At 46.9% G+C, this 27,508-nt stretch overlaps 1 protein-coding gene across 3 annotated transcripts in view; it reads right to left on the reverse strand.

Moving 5' to 3' along the window:
- Positions 1 to 27,508, reverse strand: part of LOC144152624 (uncharacterized) — a 324,401-nt gene that overhangs the window by 42,068 nt on the left and 254,825 nt on the right. The gene's annotated exons all lie outside the window — the stretch shown is intronic.

A 27,508-nucleotide genomic window follows, 5' to 3' on the forward strand; every position in this document is an offset into this window, starting at 1 on the left:
TGCGCGGCTTATAATTTACGGTAGAAGTCCCCTTGCCGGAACACTGCCGCGGGAAGATTTGCGTCTATTACGAGAGTCGCATCTTAAGGCGAGAGCCTCAGCTTTAAATGCCCCATTACGCGAAGAAGTCGGCGCTGAAGTCGGTGTAACCGACATGTGGTCCTAAACATGGCCGAAAGTGCCAGGATAATAAAATTAAGGAAAAGAAAGTTTTGTGGTTGGGAATCGAACCAGGGACCTCCGGAATGAAAGAATTACAAGCATATCCTCTACATCACATCGATGTGATTAATCGCCCTTTTGCTCGGTTCATTAGGTAATGTAATTATTTGCTTATCGCGGTAATTTTAGTGAAAAGTAATTCATTACTTTCGGAATTAATTTTCGGAAAACGTGTCGAGGCTATTCCCTCCGGAAGAAAACCTTTAGATACTGCCACTAATATTGGAGTTGTCAGATGAAAGTCGCTGAAAAAGACCGGGTGGGAGATCCTGCCGGTGGCGAACATGCGTGCGTCGAAGAGGGGAAATAATTTCGGAAATTCGGTTCATTCAAAAGACTTAGGCTGCCTTGGCCCCGTAACACTGATGCAAATTCTAACCTAAACTTGGAACAACTACGCTAGATATTGTTACGCCGGGGCAGGATAAATGATACGAGCCGTGACAGATGGTGAAACGATGTATTTGCAAGGCGATGCGATTTATGTACAAGCGGCCACGATTATGACGATGATGATGGTGATGACGACGATGACGACGACGACGACGACGACGACGGCGACAGCGATGATGATGTCCTATAAAAATGACGCATACCCACTGAGGGGGATTGGCCAAGAGTTCTTTTTTCATGAAAATGAATCCCATAAGGCAATAGTAGAGCAGAATAAAGCATTTAGTATGTAGATTCAAGCGAGAAAGGGAAAACGAAAAGGGAACGAGAAAGCAAAATAAGAGTCAGCCTGAGAGAGACCGCACAAGCTGCGCACCGCACGAAGCTTCGTCTTCTTCGAAGATGGGTGATCCTGGTGCTATGTATGTTCATAAAATAGTCACCACCTTAGTCTTCACTTGACAATATTAGGGGAAAACAAATAAAGCAGTGCCGACTCATCAGCCGTTTTCTTGCTCTGTCCGTATGACGTCATCGGGACTTGCTTGTCCGCCGGCCTAAGCCACCGCCACGCAACTTGACAGTCCGTATAGTACGCTGCCCTTAGTTCCTCTTGACCGCACCATTTGAGTGTTCATGCGCAGTTGGCCACCTATAACTATGTTTTAGCACTTAGCCTACTACGTCACTTCTGACGTCGTGTAGCGCGCGAAATACGAAAGTCGTTTATGTTTTTTTTTAACGTTTTTCGGAGCTGGAATGTGGTTAAGTGAGTTAGCCAAAGCTAGCTCTTTCAAATTAAACAAGGCTTTACTTCGTATTCATGGCCCTTTAACAACTAAAGAGATTCAAATAAAACTCCATGGATTAAAACGGGAGAACCCGGGCCATCTCCACCAACGTGAAACCTGGCAAGGGTCGAAGCATGCAGTGTATAAGTTGATTCAAAGATTGTAAGCTTCTCTCTTGCCACACGGCGCGTGCTGATATACGCGACATCCCAGTTACGAAGACGGCGGATAAGTGAAATCCGAAACGGCGAACGGCAAATTTTAAAGTTAAAGCGAGTGCGGAGCGAAATAGAAGCAAACAAGCAAGCGCGAATTGATCAATGAAGCGCGAATGAAAAGCGAGAGTCCCGATGTGTTCTTTTAGTATGCGTTTTTGCCGATGAAGATGAAACGTTCTAGCCCGAGGCGATGGAAAACGAGTGCCCCGGTGGGTTCTTTTAGTACGGGCAGAGTCCTTCAAAAAGACTCTGGTACGGGTTACGTTCTAGCGCGAGGCGTTGGAAAACGGGTGTCCCGGTGGTTTAGTACCGTGACCACATGAGTACACGACAACGAATGACGACGACGACGACGACATGAGACGCCGACAGCCCGAGCCCCTAAGGTGCTTCGCCTCTAAAGCTTCCGTGGTAGGAGTAGAATTTCGAATTCCGGCAGTGGCAAAACGATGCAGGCTTGCCCGCAATTCTCGCCCATCTAGCACGGTAGCCCTTTTTTTTTTTTTGCTGCTGCTGGAAGAGAACTAACCACAGTAGTGCGGGGAACCAACTTAGATACACCTTCTCCGCTTTTACCATGCTTTAACCAGACTCGTTTGACGAGGCAGTAACAGAAGCAGAGCCGGCACTCAGAACGCTAAACAGTGCGGGAAAGCCAGTTTTAGATATTTTGCAAGCGGTTTTGAGGGAAGTTTAAAAACAAGTAATAATAAAGATTGATGAAAAGCTGATAAATTTTAAAACCTAAAACTTTATTAGAACCTCGTAATCCGCGAACTGCGAATCCATTAATTACTTCTCATCTTATCTGTACAAGCATCCACTGCAGTGGCTCTCAAATGGGAGTCTGCGGACCTCAAAGGCACTTTAACGGACCGCGAGTCCCTTCGCGACACTTCATTTTCTTCTCCTTGCCGCCAACGAAAATAAAGGGGAAAATGGCTTTACGGCATGTCACGTACGTTTAAATTTCCCGCGTAGCAAGGACTGTAAAGTTGGCTTTTTGCGCAACACTGCAATCGTGCGAGGAAGCCAGACACACAAACGCCGGGTATATAGTTGGCTGTGAGGGCGACTTTAGCTGTTAGAGTCTCAAGTATTCGAGATTTCGACTCCTACCAACGCCCTTCATCGTAGGGGGTTTTATCACTTTTGCAATAAAGCAAGAGATCCGGCACATTCAACTTATCTAAAGGAAGAGTGAGGGGAGGGGGGGGGGGAACAGAGGAGATACTGCTCTAAAGTATTTCGTATGCCGCATACCGTTTTGAAGTTTCGAATTTCGAAAGACTACGCAATTGCAACTGGCGTTGCAATTGCGTAAACAAACATCACATCACATCACATGTTGTAAACCTCACAAAACAAGCAAAAAACAAACAAATTCTAGTTACTTCGTTCCCCGTACGCGAAGCTAGGGGAAATGCCCAGATTTTAAATGTTATACTCAGGTACACGTAAAAAACGGCAATAAGGCAATTGACCTTAAATGGGTCAATTTGTTTGCTAGATAAGCGTCATTATTGCTGCAGAATGTAATATAGATCTGGCGCGCTTTCGACACCGGCGGAATGAGGCGCTGGTAGTGGGAGTTCGCCGAAGCTAAAGTGGGAACATTTAGTGGAGATAAGTGGCGCTCTAATGAGGCGGCGCAGCACCCCAGGTGCCTTTTGAATTCCTGAATGCGCCCCCCGCCAGGAATCGCAGACTTCGCGCATACTTCCCACGAGCCTCCGCCACGAGTTTCCTTGATCACGTGGCGTACATGCTCTAGTGCTGCGCGGGGAAGCCGCCGCTACGGCCTTACGGTGACTTCTGGTGCGCCATTCCGTTTCGTACACAATACAGATGTGTAATCACGTAGCGCCATCTACTGGTTCGTTTTTATATCCTTTCGACCAACTCCTGGAAAGGATCCGCCGTTCGGACTTTAATGCTTTGAAGTAAAGTCTTCGATTCCTCTTGCTACGGCGTAGGTTCGATCCCCCCCCCCCCCCCCCACATCCTATTTGTTTTCTTTCTAAATCGAGTGATTTTTTAGTAAAAATATTCTAAATCAATACTTGCACCCATTTGTCCGTTAATTAAAGTAACTCAGTGGGCTTTAGGTTGCTTTAGGCGTGGTGTACAGCCTATCACCGTGTTGCGGCTGTTTCTGTACGGCTGACGAAGTGGTAAGTCGACGGCACCGATTGTGCCCAACTCGTTTACAAGTTGCCACGATCACGTGACCCACTAGCTACAGTTTGATATGAAAGAGCCACCTTTACGGCTGCATAGCGGCACCAGGTGCCCCACCAACTTAGAGCCTAGAGCTTACTTAGTGGCTCGAACGCAACTCATTCCTTACAGTGCTGCGCAGGGAAGCTTTTTCTAATGTCGCGCAGTGTTAGGCGGTTGCGAAACTCTGTATCCCAAAGGTGTGTATGGGAACTTTCGGCATCTCAGGGATACGCCAAACTGTTACTTGCGGGGGACGGGTCAACCACTACTCGATCGCGAGCGAAAAGCACGTGCGAGCATAGCTAGCACTCAAACTTCGGTCATGAAAGAAAAGGACGCGTTTTTCTTTCGTACTGCCAGTTTTGAAACAATAAACGATACGTACCTTTAACAAATAAATCCCTGGGGAAGTTCGATTGAAGAGATCAGTTTTATTGTAGAGCTGACGAGCAGGAAGAGCTCTAATGTGGGCAGACTAGGTGTTACGCCAGTAACCCACCCTATCATAGCTCGAAGTTATTAAATACATACCTCATAACGTGTGACAGCAGAATGGCCACGTAAAACAACCACATTAACAGTCACTAGCCGTGTATGAAGAATACAGTTTTGACCAAAGAAGGATACATGAAGGAATTTCCCCCTCCTGTTACTTGGTTTTTCTATTTTATTCCCGCTTTTTTTTTCAAAATTAATTTGGTTATGTTCCTTTTTCTGGTTCTAAAAAAGTTGTTGAATAGTCATAATGCAAAAACGAATATTTTTTTTTACAGTTTTAATGTCACGGTATCCGTAAAGTCAACCAACGAAGCATACAAAGGGGGTCGTAGGCACAAAGTGCTTGTAGTTTACACAATTACTAGTCGTGCGTTCGTGTACAGGATTCCCCAGTAAGCGGTTGCTTTCCCGCGAAAGCATGACACACGAATGTCATGCTTTCGTGCGTAATACATCGCTTACACAAATGGGGGAATTCTGAAGAGGGAAAGTGTGCGAAACGTGTGTTTATCGCCCCCAGCCGCCTGCGGAAGAACCTCCGTCCTGATCGTACCCCCCATGAACGGGTACCCGAATCCCATATCCGTATATGTTTCCTTTAGTACTATGGAAGATGTATGGAACATATGAATTATATACGAACATAGTTCCATATATGTTCCATTGCAAAGTGGGAATCGTCAGATAAATGCTTAAAGGGGCCATAGAGACAGTATTCAACTTGGTTCTTTAGAAGGACTCTTTTGTACCAATAACAATGATAGCAACTTTATCGCAAACTTCGAACAAATAATGCAGACAATAAAAAACTAATGAAGCTGAAAGGCTCCCCATCCACTTTCCGGCAACTTTTCTATGACGTCACAGAAATTTGTTGGTGCGATTGACGGCCACGGACCTAAAACGTCCCTAACACGCATGACTGTGCGATTGTAGTGGGGCCTGTAGGTCCGTTTGATCGCATCACTTGGATGCTAACGGGCAGTTAGCACACTGATAATTAAGTTCTTAGAGCTGGCCCACATGACGTCACTCCTGCCAATAAACACGTCACTGTAGCGTGAAATTTGAAAGTTTTTAACGTTTCTTGCATTTTTTTTTGTTAAAAGACGACTTCTGTGACTGGAAGGGAGATCAGTGAGGTACTGAAGCCTACTCCTTTCAAATTAAACAAAGTTGTATTCTGTATTCCTCGGCCCTTTAAATTAAGCTGTTGTGATATACACCGAGCTAGTTCCCTTAAAGGCGCCATGAAGACAAAATGCAATTTTTGTTCATTCGAAATATTGCCTCGTTAGAACAATACTGATACCGCTTTTAGCGCAAACTTTACTAAAATAAGCTATATAATTCGAAAAAAAAAGCGATGGCTATGCGACCCACTAGCTCAACTCCAGCACTAGAACCTATGACGTATTATGGACAGCTGTGCGATTGGCTCGGGCCGGTAAAGGCAAAAGCAAGTTTTACAGGGCTTAAAGCTTGCAGAACGAGCTATTTGCGCTTGAATTTAGTGCATATTTTTCTTCAGATTTCGTTTGGGGTTGTCTCACACGACACTGGCCAACTGGCACAAGCAACATTGTCTTACGTGACCCTGTTTGTCGAGCATACCCGATGACTATCAACCGTAACAAATATAAGCCAGGTGCAAATCCGGTCAAAAACAAAGCGACTGCGTACAGCGGGCTTGAGCGGTATTGCGGCACATCTAGAGGACGGAGGGTAAAGAAAGCAACGAAATGCATTTTGTCGTCGAGGAAAACGAAGGATGGGATCGCGATACTGACTTGTTCGGATGCGTGATTAAACTAGTGCTGTGTCCTCGCTAAGTTATTTGTCATTGTGAATAGTTGCCCGTGCCAACTATTGCTCTGTGCTTACTGTCCCCAGCCCGGCACCCTCTACCACATAGTATGGGGATGCCAACGTACTCCAGACTTGCTCCCACTTCCCAGCCCACTTGGATCAGTGGAGGGCTTCCCTGGCCAGCCCAGACCCGGATATCCAGCCCAAACTGGTGACCCGAGCACGGACGGCCAGCCGAAGTCAAGGCATCTCGGACTAGGGATGCCTTCCACCGGGCGAGGAACAAACATATTTATGCTCTCTCTCTCTGTCTCTCTCTCTCTCTCTCTCTCTCTCTCTCTCTCTCTCTCTCTCTCGTCCGCTGCAGCCCTAGTTGACATACATAACATTCGTTTAAAATACCTGCCCTGGATAGCTCATCGGTGACGTCACGATACCACCGACGATCTAGTGGGAGAATTAAAATATTGGCTTAAATTGTGTAATTTCTCCGTGAATAAAGCATCGTTCGCTGCTGGACAAGCGCTGGGGGCACTATAAAACATCAAATCTTTTGAATAAAACAAACATATTTCGTCTTCATAGCCCCTTTAAGTCGGCTACACTACTAGACGCACATGTTAGTAGGGGCGGACATTTTTTCTAGGGCAATATAAACGGTCCTAAATCAAAGTAGGAAGGCCATAGGGCCTTCTAGATAATAAATACGTCAACCTAAGACATCATGTACGTCCGTAGAGACCTATACACCGAGCGCCGTTGAAGTCAGCTTCACTACTATGCGCTCACGCATTGATGAAAATACATTTTGCCGCAGCAATATGTGGAGCGCGATGTCAAAGCATGAAAGCCCTAGCGCCTTCTATTAAATACCTTCATTACACTCGTATCCCTATGGAGCGCGATAATCCGAACCTCTCAAGGTCGGCGTTACTACCATGCACATATGCATTCTGGGAATAAACGTTTACAGGAGCAATGCAAGAAGTCTTATATCAAAGTATGATGACTCAAGCGCCTTTTATAAAACACCCTTCATGAGTCCTTATGTATCTCTAAAGAGCGCTATTTATTAAGCCCCTTTAAAGTTGGCATCAATATCATACAAAGGTGTTTTGCTAGAAAAAAATTTTTAGGGGAAATATAGACGGGCTTGTATCAAAATTTGAAGGTTTTAGGTCATTATCGTAAATGCTTCCACGGGACTGCATGAATCCAAACAAAACGCTATACAACGTTCTCCTTTAAAGTCGCCTTCATTACTGTGCACTCATGCGTTGCTTGAAGTACCATCTTCTAGGGTGATATCATACAAGCTGTTTTATTTAAAACATTAAGGTTCCAAGGCCTTCTAATTATTAGGCGGTGAAAGAGATCAGCATCATGAATTGCATACGTTTGCTCGTTTGCACAGAAATGCAGAACGATTGTTGGACAGCAGTTGCATTTTTTTTTGCGGGGAAGAATGTGGGGACAAATCATAGCGCTATATTCCTATGTCATTTGATACATGGGATTGAAGCTCCTCAGCTAAAGCCTTGCTTCTCTACTCCCTCACGGCACGGCAAAATGTTTATCGGTTGTTATTACACCCGCCACGGTGGCTGAGTGGCTAAGGCGTTGCGCTGCTGAGCACGAGGAAGTGGGTTCGATTCCCGGCCGCAGCGGCCACTTTCTGATGGAGGTGAAAAGCAAAAAGACCCGTGTGTACGAGATTTCGGCGCACATTAAAGATCCCCAGGTGATCAAAATTAATCCCGAGCCCTCAACTAGGGTGCGCCTCATCGCCTGCGTTCCGTCGTCGCGTTAAACCCTACAATCCGGTTGTTATTACAGGTATTGGAATATCAGTCAATGGGAAGGCTTAACGCTTATACAAGAAAAGTGAGCTTGAATGTGGAAAATATGTCTGGTGCTCTCTCACCCTGGAAAACGTTCTCGTTTTAACTGAAGACAAAGTTCCCCCTGAAAACAAATTTCCGGCCATGAAAACAAATTTCCCCCTCAGTTTGAACATAGAGTTTGAGGGAAATCTGGCGCCACTGCCTACGGGAGCCGCGCTTCGGCGAGCGTTCCGTCATGTACCGGGCAGGCACGTTCCACTTGTCCTTGGCATAGCTCATGAACAGGCTGAAAAGTTGACTCTGGCTGCAAAAAAACAACTATATTACTGTAGAAGGTTCATCAAATCTGATTTGTTATTATAAAATTAAACCTACAGAAAGATTAATTTGTCAATAATTATGTAGAAGCTTCATGCACGATGAACAAGAAAAAAATGTCACCCTTTTTTGTTGACTTTGTCTTCGAGACGAAAAAGAAGCCATATGGGTAGCCAAGCCAAGTAGGCGAGGAACGTCACTATCAGCAATGGCGCCGCTCACGGTGGCCCACGACATAGAGATAATATACTGAGAGATTTTCCTCTAGTATATATTAGTATGAAACTCTATGAATTTGAACCTCAAAATACAACGTCACTTCCTTTGTTTCAGCTTAAATAAGCAGCCTTTTGTTACTCACTCAGTTTTATTCCAGTCGCAGCAATAGACGTTTTTTATCCGAAAAAAAAATGGAAGTATAGCAAAAATTTCACATTTCGCGCTGCAGTGACGTAATATCGGAAGGATTGACGTAATGTGACCCAGCACTCATAATATGGTTATTAGTGGGCCTCCTCGATTATCAGTCCCGGATCGTCCGCGGACTGCCCGAGACGCGATCCGGCGCTCGATTTTCTCATGTATTCCTATGGGAGCTCTGGTCCGGACGCAGTCCTCGGACTGCCCGCGGACCGTCCAGGACTGGTAAATCGAGGAGGCCCAGTGTGTTGAGTGCATGTTAGCATTGAATTTGGTACAATCAAACAGCACTAGAGAGGCCCTACTGAAACGGCCGGTCGTGTTTCTTGGCGGAAGGATCGGTCAGCCGCCGCCAATCGCGCAAATTTCTGTGACGTCATTGAGACATCGTCAAAAAGTTGCTGGGGAGTCGCTGCTGCTTCATATGCTTTCTTTAATATTTCGGTTACTTTCTTGAAGTTTATGAGCGAACTAAACTCGTATTTTGTCTTCGTGGCTCCTTAAATGCGATAGTATGTATCCAGGCAACCAACGGAATGGTAAAATTCGAACTCCACGAAGGGGCGAAATGCGAAGATGTCAACAGAGAGGATTGAGCAACGTTTTAGTGCAGGCATCAGGTTCCGACAACTTCTTCGCCAGCAGCGAAATGCTTTCGCATCATGCCACTGAACCGCACACACAAAAAGTGTAAGCGAAAAAATGCTTCTCCTCCAAACCACTAACTGAATATAGACTAGTGGCGCCAGGTATTATGACGTCGCGCAACTACAAACACCCGAGTGAGCAAGAAAGACTACAAAATTAAGCTTTTATGCCAAGTTAGCGGGCAGTTGGAGAACAAAAAACAAAACAAAAAAAACTAGCCCCCAACGATGCACCATGGGAACGGATAGACACCGGAACATGGAGGAAGAAAAAGTTAGGAGACGGCGCTACCGGAGAAGCGTGAAGCCTATACATAAAAAGTAAAATCGAAGTCGGCCCAGGCGTCACTGCACCACGTGACCCCATCGTGCCGCCGCCGCGAGCTCTTCAATTTCGTCTGCTCGAAACTACTCTGCTGCCCGTTGTCGCGAAGCCTGATATATGTTGGTTTTTTTCCCACGGCTTTTGTCTCTCACACATACGTGGCACTCCTGCCCGCACGCGGGCATGAGATCACCGAGCAGACAAATGCAGGAAGGACGGGGAAAAGCTACCGCCAACCAAACACGAGAGAAGCGCCGGAGTCGGAGACCGCCGCCGCCGCCGCCGCCGCCGGCCCACCCGACCATGGAGGTCACGTGCTGGGCCGACTTCGGCGGCTTGAGAAAGAGAAACGGCGGAGGGAGCGGCTTCAACGGAGCTGGGCTTGTGAAGGCTAGCTGCGTGACGTCATGCCGTCTCCTAACTTTTTCTTCCTCCATGCACCGGAAGGCGTTATTGAAGTATTGATATAAAGAGCAACATTAAAAAAAAGTAGGTGGAATTGTAAATGTGAATAAGGTAAAAACAAGCATGTATCTCATATAGCCAGTGCTTTTATGCGCCGAAATCTATTCCGCAATTCGCTGTCTCCAAAGCGGCTAAGGACAAGTGGCGCCGCCTATCGAGACCCTACACAAGCATAATCGGTCACGCGCGGAAAAATCAAACAACGCGAGTAATATGGGTTATGAGGGAAATTAAAGAATTTACATTGGTGAAAGGAAGTCTAAAAGGCACACCTCTATGCCTACAAATGTGCTGTTTTCAAAGAAATGCTGAGGGCATCAGAATGTGCAAAAATTTGTGTGCATCTCCGTGCGCGGGCGTACACGCGTGCGCTTGTGTGCACGTGCGGGCTCCAGATGAATTTCAACGCAGGGAGAGTCTACTCGGAGCCTCTGAGCTGAGCGGACTTGCTTTTTACGCGCTCCTCCGTTTCGGAGGGATCAGCTTTCACCCGGCAGCAGCGAGCATCTCTCCGTGAGCAGACGCTCCGCCGGCCACGCAGACGATCTCGTCTGGCAGTAGAGAGTTTTAGCTGACCGTTTTCGACGGTCCGCTCCGGTATCGGCGGCGCGCTCAGCGCAACCGGAGCCAATGCCGTTCGCGGCTTTGCGCGCCACGCATGCGGAATGGCGCTCCCGCTTGCTATCGGCGCGGAGCGGAGCGTGAAAAACGGTCAGCTAAAACTCCCTAGTACTATGCTGCCTCCCGGACAGCCCCCGCTTCAAGTCTGCGCACGGGCCCCGTTGAATTGATAAAATTATCACGTACGAGTAACATCATGACGATAACGTAATGTCAATATTTAAAGTGCCCGCAAGCTTGTGCAAATGTTATTTAATATCTTATTGTTCTTTGGTCACAGCAATTCATCTCATTTGTATGTGCCTAAATGTATAATTCAGACTTCTGTCAAAAGGGTAACATATGTCAGAACAGCCACTTGAGTAAGTACGTATTAGAGAATGATGGCGCTGGCCCCAATGATGGGCTCGCACAGGTCTTCTTCTCACACATAAAAACAAAAATGAGGGCCTACCAGTCAATATACCACAAAAGAAGGCAGATATGTATCATATGAAGACTTAAAAATAATAAACAGTTAATTGGGGAACGGACACGTTATCGTGTATGTTTTAACAAAGCGGAACGCGCAGCTAATTTCCGGAGTGGCTTAAAGGAGCCATGAAGACAAAATACAAGTTGGGTTTATTAGAAAGAATGCTTCGTCCCGATAACAATGATACCAATATCATCGCAATCTTCGAACAAATAACGGAGATATTAAAGAAAGCGTGTGAAGCAGTCGCGACCCCCTAGCCAATTTCCCGCAACTTTTCTATGACGTCACGGAACCTTGTTTGTGCGATTGGCAGCCGCATAACTGACCTGTCACGACGACACATGACTGGACGTCTGTAAGTGGGCCTCTAGTTCCATTTGACCGCATCACTTGAATGCTAACGTGCAGTTAACGCACTGAAAATTATGTTTATTTGTTGGCCCATATGACGTCATTCTTGCTCATAAGACGTCACTGTGGCGCAAAATTTGAAAGTTTTTAAATACTTTTTTGCTTTTTTTTTCGTTAAAAAACATCTTTCGTGGCTGTAATGGAGCTGAGTGAGATACTGAATCCTAGTTCTTTCAAATTTAAAGAAGTAGTATTTTCTCTTCATGGCTCCTTTAAAGGTTAGCTGGGCGAAGAAAGGAAGAGCAAAGCTGGTTAGCTTTGCTCTTCCTTTCCTCTTCACCGGTAATGGTTTCAGTGAACAGTGGTTTCTACTTCTCTCAAAGTCAAGCTTATAGCGGAAGCTTACTGCGCTTAGTATCAGACTATACGCCAGGCCAGCGTAGAGGCATTTTCTCTTGCAACATTCCGTTTCCAAGACAGTGCCGGCCAACGTTTATAGATACTGTGCCGGCCGGGTACTTCCCGTGACACCTAGCGCCCTCTAGTGTTAAGGTTTAGACACTGCCGCCGCGTTTTTGATGAACTGATAAAACAAGTTTGCCGTTCGGTCTTTGAGGCTTAGCGGGTGGCGTTTCTGCTTTTAACGCTTACGTCCTGGGCACGAGCCCCAGCAATTCTGCCTTTCTTAATTCAACTTTTTTTTGTTCGAGAAATGCTCACCTTAGATAATTCCAAACGTTCTATTATTTAATAAGATTGGTTTAGTATCTTTTAGGTTGGTTTAGGTGCGGAAAGGAGCCTATCAGCACGCTCAATTGAAGTTCTGCATCATACCGGAAGTTCCAGTTTTGCACTGACTTGGAAGCGGAATGTCGCCAGTCTCTCCGGAAGTCGTGAGTGCACAGTAGTAAACGGTTGCATATATAGAATGAAGGAAGAAAAAGAGATATTGAAAGGAAAAGGGAAGTTGCTTGCGACATCACATTTGCGGCGGGGCGAGACGCTAGCAGGTGGCGGTGGTGGCTCTGCGCACCACCACGGAAGAAGAAGAGGACGAGGGTTGGTCCTAGGGAGGCCGCCACTACCGTCATCGCACCTCACGTGACACCCTGAGCGCGCCGATCCTCTCTCCAGGCCCCCTTGCGCCTACGGGGAATTTAGAAAAACGAGGAGCCCGGTTTAGGTTCTGTGCCTTCCGAAAACGTTAATCAGATTATTTATACGCACCATCACGCTAGGCGGGCACGTGCTATCAGCTTACGACAGGACATGCAACCGCAAACAACAGGTGAAGAATGCAGGATCCATCTGACACACTTTGTTGTCATACATACATAATTATATATATATAACAGTGGTTTACTGACGTTTCGACTGGAGGACCAGTCTTCATCTGGTCCTCCAGTCGAAACGTCAGTAAACCACTGTTTGTTGTTTTTATTCGTGAGAGTCAACCATTTTCTCAAATATTTCTTCTGGCTCCTCGAGAAGTTTCTTCTACTGTTTATATATATATATATATATATATATATATATATATATATATATATATATATATATATATATATATATATATATATATATATATGTGTGTGTATGTGTGTGTGTGTGTGTGTGTGTGTGTGTGTGTGTGTGTGTGTGTGTGTTTGCGCGCAAACTGCGCTTACTAAATAGTATAGTGTCTCCCTTATAAGTGCCATTTTTCTTGAGAAAAACTTCAGTGCATTGAGCTTTGAAGCTCGCCAGAAATGTTCATGGTGCGGATGAAAACGTTTCACCTTGCGGGTTATCTTAACTCAGTAAAAAGCATCCTCATGCAAAAATAAAGCAAGGAAAACTTAAAAATACTCCGATGGTCACTGCACCATATTCACTTGTGCTTTGCGTATACCACGTCCACGTCTTAATCAACACAAGTTGCGCATTTTCCTAACCTTTTTCATAACAGTTACCTATAATTGATCATTGCATTGCTTAACGTGTGGCAGACAAGCTAGGACCAAACCTTCTCTCAAAGTCAGTGCAGTCAGTTGGTTGAAAAAAAAAGACAGACAATTGACGTACATGATTCCAGCATGCCCATAAAACAATTCTTTCCCGTTATCTTATTACCCTGCCCTGAATTGAAATAAATAAACAACGAACGAAGCAGATAGCTCAGCTCCCTCTTCATAAAGACGCTTTCAGAGTACCCTTTCCAAAATTGCTTGTTATAGTTCATTACTTTACTTGACAACAATCGGCCCACTGGCTGTGCAGTGAAAACTAGTCTCTGTGTTTCTCACTCATTCACTATCTCTCAATCACAATGTCTCACTCACTCTTACTTAACTCCTCACACTCACTCTAAGTCACTCACTCACCCACTCACTCACTCAATGTCACTCACTCACTCACTCACTCACTCACTCACTCACTCACTCACACACTCACTCCCACTTGCGCTCACTCTCACTCACTCGCACTGGTTATATTCACTCTTACTCCCTCACTCACTCTTACTCTCCTCACACTTACTGTTACTCACTCACTAACTCTCACTCACTCCCACTCATTCACTCACTCACTCACACTTACGCTCTCTCTCACTCACTCACACTTACGCTCTCTCTCACTCACTCACACTCCTTATGTTCACTCTTAATCCCTCACTTACCCTTACTCCCTCACTCACTCGCACTCACTCTCACTCACTCACTCACTCCCACTCATTCACTCACTCACACTTACGCTCACTCTCACTCACTCACATTCCTTATATTCACTCTTACTCCCTCACTCACTCGCACCCGCTCTTACACACATTCACTAGTTCAAAATCCTCACACTCACTCACACTCACTCACTCACTCACTCACTCACTCACTCACTCACTCACTCAGAAATATCTAGAATGTAGCACCTCCAATGCGTTCATGTATACTATAGCGTCGACCAAAGCAAAACTGACGCCCTCTCTTCCTTCTGATATTATTCCCCAGTAAAGACGTCCGCAAGACGCGACTGCGGCTATAAAATCGTATATCTCCACTCTCTGGCTGAACAAAGTTTCCTGGCTCGCACTTACAAGTCATACATCACAACTGAGAATTCTTTTCTACCTCCTTCACGCAGTGCTTCTTGGAGTAGGTGATATTATATTACGAATAAGCTCTAAGCTAGTCTTCTTTCATCCTTCAGGGCTAAATGAAATGCGAGAAAATTACTGCCTATATTTGTCTTGATACGGCGGAAGGAAAGAAGGGAGAGAGAGAGGGAGAGGGAGGAGAAGAAGTGAGGGAGGGGGACAGACAGATAGTTAGAGAGAGATAGGGGGAGGGAGAGAGAGAGAGAGAGAGAGAGAGAGAGAGATTTAATGAAAACGAGAGAGGTCCACCCCACTAATGGTAGGGCTTGTTAGTCCAGGTAGGGGTGAACAGAGAGAAATAAAAATGGGGGAGGGGGAACAGGAGTTATATATCGCGGTATACATCAGGATACGGATGGTTGTAAACACGACGATAAGCCACTCCTAAGCATGGCTACAGAAAACATGATATAACTTTCCATCTAAATTCGTGAGGAGATGCACACAAATTTCAAATGTACATCTTCAGAGGGTTCACAGGACCTCTTGCAGCGCTGAGTCTGTGAGACCAAGGACAGATGACACCCAGACATCATGACATCGACTTTAAATGGGCGCGGCTTATTAGGAAGCCCACGTGTTCCAACCTGCTTTCTCCGCCCGTCCCGAGATGTCTCTGCCTGGCCCGGCGCTATGACAAGCAGAACCGACGCTCGTTTAGCAAGCAGTCGCAGCAAAACACGCGAGCCGTCATAACAAGCACTGCTGGGCGCAGTGATGCGTGTGTGTTTTGTTTGGCCGCGGGCCACACCTAACGCGCCCCCGCATACCTCCCCCGCACATGCTGCGTGACGAGGTTTCTGCCGCGTTCTCGTTGCCGTACCGCCCCTTTTCCGGACTTTCCGTCTGGATGGAGTTCGTTTGCTGTCCAGCGGTTTTGATAGACACGTGCCCACATCGCCGCTGTCCGGTCTGCGCTGGAATTGACAAATGCCGACAGACGCAGCTGCGTCGCTGCATCCGCGAGTGTGCTGTGTGTGTACGGCGCATGGACGAACGTACAGAAACGACGTAGCTTTCGTGGCCGTGTGAAACGAGCTACGAATTAAATGGGTCAGGAACACAAAATTCAAGTTTCCTTCATCACAGAAAAGTCTGCCTTGTCCCGAAAACAACGACACCAATTTTATCGCAAACTTAAAAAAAGTAATACAGACACTACGAAAAATCACATGAAGCAGTGGCGCCTCCCCTGCCACTTTCCGGCGACTTCTCTATGACGTCACAGTATCTTGTTTGTGCGATCGGCGTCCGCCTACCTAAGGCCACCGCCAAGAAAATTTGACTGGGCCATTGTAGTAGGGCTCCCATTCCCTTAGACCATATCACGTGAATGAAAACGTACGTGCAGCTAACACGCTGATAGCTGTTTTTAGTGCTGGCCCATATTACGTCACTCCTGCTCATATTACGTCACTGCGGCGCGAAATTTAAAATACTTCATACTCCGTTCCAGTATTTCGTGGCTGGAATGGAGCTGAGTGACTTGCCAAAGGCTAGTTCTTTCAAATTAAACAAAGTTGTATTTTGTATTCACAACCCCTTCAAATGACTGTTTTGTGGCGTGCGGATTAAGGATGAGCAGCAGATGCGTACCGGGCTCATGAAATTTAATGAATTGAGTTGGCGACTGCTTAGGCGGCAGTGTTCAATTTTCCGCCTCACTGCTCTCCCAAGCCGTGTTGTTTGGCTGCAAATAATGCTCAGGAACGATAACGATGCCAAATAACTGAACGGGATAATGGCTCACTCCCGAGTCACAGCTGCTTTTATTCTGATAGGACACCGTCCTACATGCGTACGTAAGTTCTAAGAGAGAAATGGGGGCAGCTCTTGGATCGAGAAACTTGCCGCGATAAAGGCGGCTGTAAGCGAATACTTGTCTCGCACTCTTAAATGCTTTAGAATTCCAATGTGGACTCAACGAGAGAACCCGCGTGTCTGTAGCGCCTGCACTGTCGCACTTTGACTCCATAAGAAAATAAAGCTAATAAAAGACCCCAGTTCCCTCACACTTCCCTTAAAATGTCTTCCCAGCGATGCACATGTGTATAGTACTATAGCCAACCTTAGGGGGGAGGGGGGCGGAGTACACAGTGTTTTGTAGGAATACACGGGTTCTTATGTGGGTTGTATTAAAAATGTCTATGCTCTTCGTAATTCGACATCAATATGCCTAAATTATCTTAGCAATACACGTATGCATACCATGAAGCCTACTTTAGAGGGGATTGGTGTTTACCGCTGTTTGGGGATACTGTTTTTTTTTTAGAAGTATTTAACAGAATTCCGCAGGGCGTGCTTATTTACCCCTGAAAAAAACTGTTCCCAGGAATGTATTTGTGTGTACCAAGGAAGCCGGCCTTACAGGGAACCGGTGTACAGAGTTCCGTAAAGACCGTACTTAGGACCGCACACACCACCGTGAAGAAAACAAAAATGCCTAGCTCAGGATTATCCGGCTGCCGCCTGTCTTCGTTCCAGCCAAACATACGCGGCTGTATTCCCTTTAAACAGGCTCCTACTTTAATTGACACAGCGTCAGACATGGCCTATTTTACAACAAAGCAGACAGCGAAGGCGGAGCGCCGCACTTGAGCACACACACGCAATCACGCCGCGCGCAGTATCAGGCTAACTTCACGGTGGGCCTCCACAGTCGTCAAATCGCACGACCCAATAAAGGATACTTCCATGTCACCGCCCTAAATCAGCACGCCGACGAGTACGAAAGAGTGAACGAGAGAGAGATAGAGAGAGAGAAAAAACAAGCAAGAAATCCCACTGAGGTAAAAATGCTTTACGAGGGCGACTCGGTTGATTCACGGCCGCAAAGGCATTCAAAGTCGCGAGCAGCGCCGAGATAAATATCGCGCGAGCACCCATTTTGACGTCCAAGGTTCCCGATCGGTCCGGCCGATCGGGCAAAACCTCGTTATTTCGGCCGAGACGCGCGGCATAAAATAAGACGGAGGAAACCGTTCCGAGAGTCTCCCAGTGTTTGGGAATATAAGGCAAGTTCGGCGACAACGACACACGACGAGCGGTGCCGACTGGTTACACAGGCTCCCGGCGCAAATAAAACGGGGGCTGTTGACGCGGCCGCGGTGCACGCCGCGGCGCCTATCGCGGCCTGCCATCTTGGGGGAAGCAGTGTCGATCGAGGTTGGCCCCCGCTGTTTTTATAGAGCGCGCGCACCAAACTTGGCGGTCCTTTCGGAAGGACGGAGCTCGCCGGCGCGAGAGCCCCTCAAAGTCGACGAGCGTGTTTCAACCACCGGCAATTATGCTTGACAAGTACTCTGACGCGGGTCGTCAATGTGTCGTGTATACCGACCAGTACGAAGATGAGTGTAAAAGACCGTCGTTCAGGGGATAACGAGCTCGCTGTATATACAAAACGACTTCGCTAATATCCCCCCACCTCCCCTTCCCAGGATCCTCCTGACGAAGGAAAAACTACAAGAACGCCGATTCGATACCAACCCTCCATCACGGCCTGCTTCCTAAAGACCGAGCGTGACTTCGACGTATACGAGACGCTAAATTCGAATTTCAAATCGAGGAATAGTACATACGAGCCAGCTGCCTGAGCATGTTTAAACCTATGGATGCTACAGGGCTATAGAACACGTGTTTTGACGTCGCTATCGACCAATCTTAATGCAAGCCTGCTTGTTCTGCCGCACCGTGCAACCTGTTGGCTGTCAACGATGCTTCTCTGCGAGATCCATCAATGGCGTGCGAGTTAATCTCTGCCTGGTTTGCCCACCGTATTGGAGCAGTGGCTAAGGCGTTGTGCTGCTGAACAAAAGAATACGGGTTAGATCCCGCTCGCAGTGGCCGCTTTTCTGGTGAAGGAGAAAATCGAAAACGCCCGTGTGTCGACATTTCCACGCACGTGAAAGATCCCCAGGTGGTCAAAATTAATCCGGAGCTCTCCACTACGGTGCGCCTCCTCTGCATAGCTCCGAGTGTAGCTTCGGCGTGTTAAACTCTCAAATTTTGAATTTCTGCCGGGTTTAAACAATCATACCATTCAAACAGAAAGGAGCCCTCCCACATCATACGAAAACGTGAGCTCGACTCCCACACCTCGTGTGCAGTCTAGCCACGCGAAGGTGAAAAAAATTAGCAGTGCCTTAGCTCGGCTATGCCAGGGTATACGTTGCGTGAGTTAAGGTTCAGCTGGTTATTCTTCTGGTTATCTAAGATTAGCTTGATTATCATGCTTACTGCTGCTTCAATGACACACACACACGGTATACGCATTATGTGACACATGTATATTTATAAAGCGGCTCCGGCGCAGCTTCACCACTCGCCCCAGAGCTAAGCTGGTTCCACAGGCGCACGCCGGTGTTGCCGCGACGCACGAGCCATTGGTTCCACACCCGGCCACCCCTCGCATGATCATCATCAAGTGTACCGGGCCACCACGTGCGGAACGGAGGTCGGTGAAGACGCTGGGCGCGTGGGGTGTGTGAGAGACGCCGGGCAGCGAGAAACGTTCTGTGCGCCGTGTGACGTCACTGCTCCTCGCGCATGCGCAGCACAGCTCTCCAGGAGCCACGCAAAACTGCACAACCTCGGCCAGTGTAGCTCACGCTACAAAACCAGTCATCGCATTTTAATTACTCGTTACCCGTCGAGAAGGCCTTTCAGAAGGATACAGACGCCTTTGGCAAGGTAGCGATACGCTTCCTTGCAATACACACACTCTCGAAGGGAAAGCCGCAGGCTAGGTAAGGGCGGGGGAAATCTCCGCTGCTGGAACTAAACAACGTTTTTTTTAGACTTCCGCAGGGACGATGGAAGTTATATTCAACGAAAATAGAAAAAAAAAAAGAGGTTGTATGGCCACGCCTCCATTTCATAGAGTACGATGGCGCTGTTGTCATTCTTTCTCAACTACAGACGACGCTTAACCTCGCAAAGAAGGCTAAACCAAAAGGACATGTTCTTGGGCAAGTTGGTACTCAGCTACAGAAGACAAAACAGGTCGAAAACTTGATGCAGACTTTCAAAAGTAAAACGCGCTTGTCTTGTGTGTTTTATCTTTGTAAGTCTGCATCAAATTTTAGATGCGACTGCATCTCATTCACTCGCCTTATCCATGCAGCGTCGTCGGCGTTGTTGTCGTCCGCCCCTCCCCCATTCTCCTCGCCGCGCAAGCTGCGCTCTTCGCCGCTCACCCCCTCTCCTCTCCGATGCCCCTCTCTCGCGAGGGGCATTGGATTGGATTCGATTGGATTGGCTTGGATTGGCTTGGATTTGGATTGGCTTGGATTGGATTAAAGTGGATTGTGTTGGATTGTGTTGCGTCATAGCCGCGGCAGACACACTGGCGCCGGCGCATGTGCAGTACTCCCTCTTCCGCGGTCTCCTCTCCTTCGGACGCGCTGCGCATATAACCGGTGTGCCGCTCTCCGGCGGCCTTTCGGTCGACGGTTGCTCTCCTCTTGCGCTTGAACCCCCCTCAGCGTCGCATCACACCAGCGTTCCCGCGAGGGGAGGTGGGCGTAATTTTTCGAGCTGTTATGTCTTGCGGAAGTTCAGCCGTTTGCTCGCTTGGGATTAAAAAAAGTACATTTTAGATTTGTAGGTGCTGGCAACACTTGTTGCAGCGCTTGTATCAAACTTCCTGCGTATTCTTGATGTTTAAGGCCCCGAACACACTCCTGTCTTACACCACGAGCCACTATATGTAGACCGCCTGAACACTAAGTCAGAAAAACACCCATGAGAAGATAAAAAATTACGTTAATAATGTAGCAGCCATTATAGTGTCCTCTAAATTTACAGAACTCTGAGAAGGGCCAAATCATGCTCATATTTCGTGTCCTTTTTGGTCAGTATGCTTGATTGCACCACTTTCATTCACTGAGGCAATCGTATGAAATCCGATCAACAGTTGCGGCTTTGCTAGTTTATGGCGGCAAACTTACAAGCTTGTCTAGCTTAATAGGGGGCATTGACCGTGTGTCAAGAAACCGGAAGTGCGGACGCAATAACGTGGTCAATAAATGAACTGATGTTATTATCGAGCGTACTGAGAAATAGTTCCGTTTTATTTATAAGACAACAGTTGACATCTTCGCAACAATACGCGAAGATCCAGCAAAAAGAAAACTATTGCCAAGAACGCACCGTTTAGCAGGCCGCAGGATGCTAGTTACAGTGAAAGTTTTGGCACAGCCGGATCGCTCCAGTCTTAAGTACCACAAAAAAATAACACCACTGTCGAATGTATAGTTCAGGTAATTAACGAATGACTGCTTAATAAAGCAGAAAGATATTTTGGGTAATCTGAGAAATACCACGTTTGCTCTACTGCACCTATTTCATGCAGTGCGGTTCAAGCTTATGCCTTCGGCAGCCAATGAAACGAACGAGAGGCCCATACTAAACATGTGAAAAAAATATAACTAACGTGCAGTGGCTAGACGTTCGTATCACGATGATAGCAGTCTGCGCTTTGGAGTAGTAGTGGTTGTTGCTGATTATGCATCCACGTCGAACAAATTGAGGACGCCTAATAGCCCCGTCACAGGTATTTTGCTTTCCTAGATAGTTTCCGAGCGAAAATTCACCCTTGTCATTCGCTGCCGAGAATGTAAAGCGTTGGAATGGTTTTGCACTGAAACGCCGTAAAGCTAACACATGGTCGCTAAACTTCTCCGTATTCGTCTCCGACTTCACGTTTAAAGGAACGCAGTCGCGTACCACGCAGCCACACCAAACGGCTAATATAAATACTTACAGCCCCTTCAGCTAAACAGCCTGGCAACAAAGTATCACTTAGAGGCTAACTGAGCGTGAGTGGGTGCGACGCGGGAAAATTCCAACCATCACGCTACCGTGGGACAAAAGTCCTAACGCTTGCTCGGACAGCGTCAACGACACGACTAGCCCGCCGAGCGGGCGGATAACGCCCGCCGGCATCAACTGCAGGACACACGCCACGGCCTTTTCCTTTCGCACTGCGTGGGATAAAAGTCGAGCGTTCCACTGCGTGTCTCAGCAGCCGCTCCGCCGTATCGGGCACACATGCGTGACCCGGGAGGCTGCAAAACGCCCTCGAGGTCTCTCCCATGTAGCACCTTTCCTTCCTTGCCTTCCAACATTTAGAAAATAATCCCTCGATACCTTTTGCTCTTCTGCCGCGTTCGGAGAGCTGCGTACCAAAGCGTGCGGCCAAGCCCAAATCCAGAGAACCCCGCGATAGAAGGGTATGCATGCACATGCGAGAGCAGCGCGCGATATAACGTCGATAAGGCACGCACACGGCCTGCCACGATATCCGCCGTCCAGTTGCAAGACGTTGGCAGGGACGGGGCACAAGCAGGAACTGGCATCGCAGGTGACACCCAAACAAACATTCCGATAAAGAAAAGCCAACTCGTAGCTGATTCGAACAAAAACACATATTTACAATCGCGGGACGGGCGTCCAAACCGGTCACAATCTTGATGGAGATTAAGGGAGAGATGTGGAAGAGGAGGGAGAGGGGGCAGAACCGACCGTGAATAATTATCACTATGGCATTTTGAAGAAGTTTCGCCAGTTTGCTTCATCTCTAGCAGAGTCATTATGCACGTTTCCAAACACTACTTCCGCTTCATCCCCCCTCCTAGAGGACTGCGCAGTACACTACTGGAGAGCTAAGCCTAAAGAACCTGCTCCTTCCGGGGGAATACGGTAACACAAGAACACTCACATTTGTAGCGTAGTACAGCTCAAATGTGTTCTTTGTAGCCCATGTCAGGAGATCCTTCGCCGCGGATCGTTTTTGTTTGTTTGTTTGCTTGCTTCACATACCAAAGGGTTTATCTTCACTTATAATCCCCCCCAAATTCCGCGGGGCAGATTGGAAATAAAGATGCGTGCCTGAGGCCTCTTTCGAAAAGCCCGCGCGACGCCGGGTTTCCCAAAGCCGCGTAAATTTGCCGCGAAACAAGCTTTCGCTCGTGAGTCGTGATTGGAAAACGGCCGCTTTTTTCCCCCCCTCTCTTCCGACATCTGTAGTAACGGAATTTATCGCCCTTTTCGCGACACCTTCTACAGGTGGAAACGGGCGGATTCGCCCTGTAAGAAATGAAAAGAACAGAAGAAGCGCACGCTGCGGAGAGAAGATACTGACGTCGTCCCTTCCGAGTTCAAAAGCCCCGGACGACGAACTCTCCTTCGTATCGGCGCCCTTCATCTCGGAGCGAATATCCGTAGCTTGGGGGCAACAGATGCCGTCGGTGTCTTGCGTTGTGCGTTAGCGTATACATCGTCGCAAAATATATATAGGAGCGGAAAATAAATGTGAGTGAAACAGCGCATGCTTCCGTTCCGCTCAAAGTGGGCAGCTGGAAGAGCATCGACGTGTCGATTCCGCAGAAGATCCATGTCCGTATCGTAACGAAAAGACCGCTAAAGGTACGTGCTCTTTTGGGGGGCTGCGCACCCGAGCATATCGACAGAATAAAGGCGAATCAGTCAAAAATAAGCAACCAATCAATCTGCACGCTGCTTGAGCACACGAGTACCAGAAAGCACATGGTATGTCTCAGATGTGGGCTACCTTGTGCACGGTGGTAAGACTGCACGAGGCTGACACGAACCGCAAAGGGACCTCGACCTCATAGTCTAAGGCCACTGAAGCATATTGAAAAAAAAATACCGGCACATCAGTCAAAAACAAGCAACCAATAAATCTGCAAGCTGTTTCAGCGCGTCTGCTTCTAGAAAGCACTGGCTGAGTCTTATAGGTGGATGACCTCATGGCGCTACAACTCGACTTGAGGTCCCTTTGAGGTCGACGCCATAGGCTGTGGCAGCTGTGGGTCAAAAAAGGCGGAGGGTGAGGGAGGAAGAGAAGGGAGGTTACCCTTTCCCAAGCGACCTCAAAATACAGTTCAATCTTCCCCCCTTTACTCGGCCATGCTCCAGGGTATAACCACCCCCCCTCTTCCTCCTCCTCCACTTCCACGGATTTAGAAGGTGTATACCGTGGACCCGTGTCTGGTCCAGGGTAGCCAGCTGACTGACTAAAGTATCTTGTTTTGACCGTAGCCTTAAGATGTCGAGATTAAGGTTGAGTGAGATTGAGCTTTAAGCTGAAAATAAAATGACCTCCACAATTGAGCGCGCTTAATTTTCAGCGTACACACCTTCTTTGTACTCCCGCGATTTTCTCTGGCGTGGCAATCCAAACACGGCTTTCAAATAACCACATTCCGGACGTGTGTAAGCATTCATACTTAAAACTGCACATTCGGAGGGGACAAGGAAAAGAAGACACAGGACGGGCGCAGTCCTGTGTCTTCTTCTCTTCCCCTTGTCCCGTCCGAATGCGCAGTTTTAAGTATGAATATGAACCAACTAGCCCAACAACATGCTTTGCTGTGTGTAAGAATATTTGCAATACTCCTTCAGTAGTTTTCGCATGTACTATTACGAGCAATATGAAAGGGAACGCAGGAACGCGAAGAAAACACCCTCAGACCCAGCTATGAGTGATACGGAGCGGCCGCCGTCTGAAACAAAGTGGAAAGGGGTACGCTGTTCTAAAAACTGTTCCCGTTCCCGCCGTGCGTCTTATCGGCTGTCGGACGGTACCATATTATCGTAGAAATGACGAAAGCTGCTGCTTTGTAGAAATGCCAGCATGGTGGGAGTGCCAACAGTTAGGGGAAGAGTGCCCTCCTTTCCCTCTTTGTTTTTCACAGCGCCATCCGCGTATCGCTCCGAGTCTGTTTCGAGGCTGTTTGCCACGCGTTCCTGTGTTCCCATTCATATTGCTCGTAATAGTACGTCACGCTTCAAAGCGTGCAAGTAAGACCTTCCGAACACTAATACTAATTAATCTTCCATTCTGACCCATGCATTCCGGGTTTCTCTCGACAAACATAGCAATCGGCTAGGGAAAGCCGTCGAAGCTCTCGACCAGACAGCGTGACGCGCAGACATTCTGGACCCAAACTTTTGCGGTAATACGCATTGCTTTTCCGCTTATTGTCCGTAGGGAATGGTATCCCCTAACGGTAAAACGATATTTAAAAAATGCTCTTAAATGAATTGGACACACGAAAGCAAAGCTACTGCAATGGGCTTCAAGTTTTGATAAAGTTAATCTTGAGCTCAAGATGTATATAATCCTATGGTATTAAATCGGCGTTGAGAAGAGCTACTTTAGGTGGACCAAAACCTAAATGATATTGTTGAACTTAATGCTTAAGGGGATGTAAAAACACTGACTCGAGCTTCATAAAGTCCAAGACTTAGTGAAGTGAACTGCCAACCTTTTCTTAGCGGCAATAAAAGTCTGAGGATACCTTCTGATTGTGGGGTTTAACGCGCCGACGCTACACAGGCGATGAGGCGTGCCATAGTGGAGGGCCCCGGATTAATTTTGACCACCTGGGGATCGTTAACGAGCGCCGAAATCTCGAACACAAAGGGTTTTTTTTTTTTTGCGTTAAAAGTCCGAGGATACCTTTCTTCTGGAAGGCCAGGGCAGTGTAGTTGTCAATGGCATTTTGAACTGCAGTTTTGAAACCCCTTTCAAAGGGAGCGAATAAAAAAGGTCCTCAATATCAATCGACAACAATCTAATGATATTAGCGACCTCTCCCTCTCTTGGAAAGAGCTTTTAAACTATACCTTCAAAACGTCATTGACAACTACGGTCTAGTGGGCTTTAAGAACAATATATGTCTGACGATGCATTATTACAGTTTTTACACAACTAAGAGCTTCTTTGGGATTCCTAATGAGAAAGCAGTTGAACTGCCGAGATTCTTTCATTCCGCCCAGTGTTCCCGAAGGACTTCGTCCTCTTGCCGCTTGAAACGATTTGCTTTTCAATCCAATTCCGCTTTACACTATCGAATGGCTTCGATCCGTCTTTTACTCGCTGTGCCACTGCTGCCTCCTACCCCAATGTTTTGGGAGAGTTGACGGCGATCGTGGACTTGCTTGCCTGTCTTAGCTCGTTTCTCTGCGATCTTCATTCGCCTGCGGTGTACTGGAGCTCCTACCGAGCTAAAGCATGTCCCATAGAATGCCTCGCACGGGGAATGTTTGAGAGACATGTGGTCTACAAGCCGTTGCTGTTACAGGCGCCAACGCCAACACCAGCGCCGTGTGTGACTTTTTTCGCACAGTGGGCCATTTAATGCTTTCGCATTGGTAAGCATGCATTACGCTGCTGACTAACAAGTGACAGACAAGCCCAGTTTCGCATTAAAAACACACAGTGTTACACTAACCAGAGGCAGTGAGAGTTCCTGTAGTGAATGTGGTCGATGTGGAATAACCGCTTAACAGCGCAATCAACAAGAGATACCGATATATTGCAAACATAAGAAAATGACGAAACCATATGATCACACTGTTTCGTTTACATGAAGTTTATTGCACGATGAAAGAAAGCATAACGTATATGGGTTACTTAGAGGGAAATTGTATACAAATCAACTGCATTTTACTGGATTTTTCACAGTATTTTTCTGTGTTTCGACAATCTGACCAATCTGTGACACATCAACAAACGAAGAAAACACACACCTTAGAAAACTTATCAGTCTGTTAAAAATCATTTTAGATTCCGTTAATGGCAAGAAGTGGGACAGCCTCCATCGTTGGGCACGCCATCAAGATTCGAAAGACATGACTTACCTTTTACCATTACGTTTTCGGAGGCGCAGTATCACAAGTTTGTAACTGTAGTTTCTATTTTAGCAGTTTTTAAGTAAAAGGAGTTCAAACAGATAGGAAGAGAGGAAGAGCCGACGGTTCCACCAGAAATCAGCTGGCCAGATTGTACACTGCTCCTTGATGCTTATAGGCGTATAACAAGTTCAAAGCCGCATTGCTTACGACATGAGGCACTGAGTAACAAACCACCAATATCAGCTCCACTCTTCAACATCGCACGAAACTTGTTCGCTCTAATCAAATTCCCAAGGCAGAAAAAAAAAATCGAAACACCACAAGGTTGTAGACACAATTAGAGCCCATGAAACAGAGAATATACAGTCGAAGCTCGGTATAACGAATTAGTATCGGGACAGCAAATCTGTTCGTTTTTATCCGGTATTCATGTAACAGTAGAGGCAAAAGTCGGCTCTAGCAAATCGAAAATCTGGCTAGCGCAAAAATACTTGATACAAAAATGCATTTTTTAGGCTTCGAGTCCACTGTAAACAAGGTAACCCTAACCTTTCTCCTTGTTGCATTTCAACCCCAGTGAACCGGAACACGGATACGTGAAATTGCAACAGAACAAAGTTCCTCGAGAATACAGCCCTGCGTCCTCATTTGTTTGATGAAGAATGTGATCTTCGTCTGGTGGTACTCACAGCACTGAGCAGGATGGAGTTTTCTTCAGTGTCCACAAACAAAAGGGCCTTTATGTATCTGCAGTTTCGGATGGCGTTTTTTTTTAAGTAGTTTCTCAGACCCCTGGTCAAATATTTCTTTATTATATATCGCAATCGGGCGTCGCTCTCATGGCTTCAGTGTCGTTATAAAAAAATAAGTGTAATTGAAATAAAGCGTGACTAACCAGACTTTGTATTTAATTCGCTATAGCCGATAATTCGCTATATCAGTGTTTGTTATAACGAGGTTCAACTGCAATAAAAACACAAAGGCGGAACCATAATTGTGAATTCATGCAGATGATGTGCTATTGTCACCTCGCCGCTTTTACAGCCAGAGAAAAAAAAAATCAAAAGCATTTCTCCTTCTCCGACCCTCTTCTT

This window comes from Haemaphysalis longicornis, unplaced genomic scaffold (assembly GCF_048455015.1).
Source record: "Haemaphysalis longicornis isolate Haplotype H1 unplaced genomic scaffold, Haemaphysalis longicornis Haplotype H1 scaffold_9, whole genome shotgun sequence".
NCBI lineage: Eukaryota > Metazoa > Arthropoda > Arachnida > Ixodida > Ixodidae > Haemaphysalis > Haemaphysalis longicornis.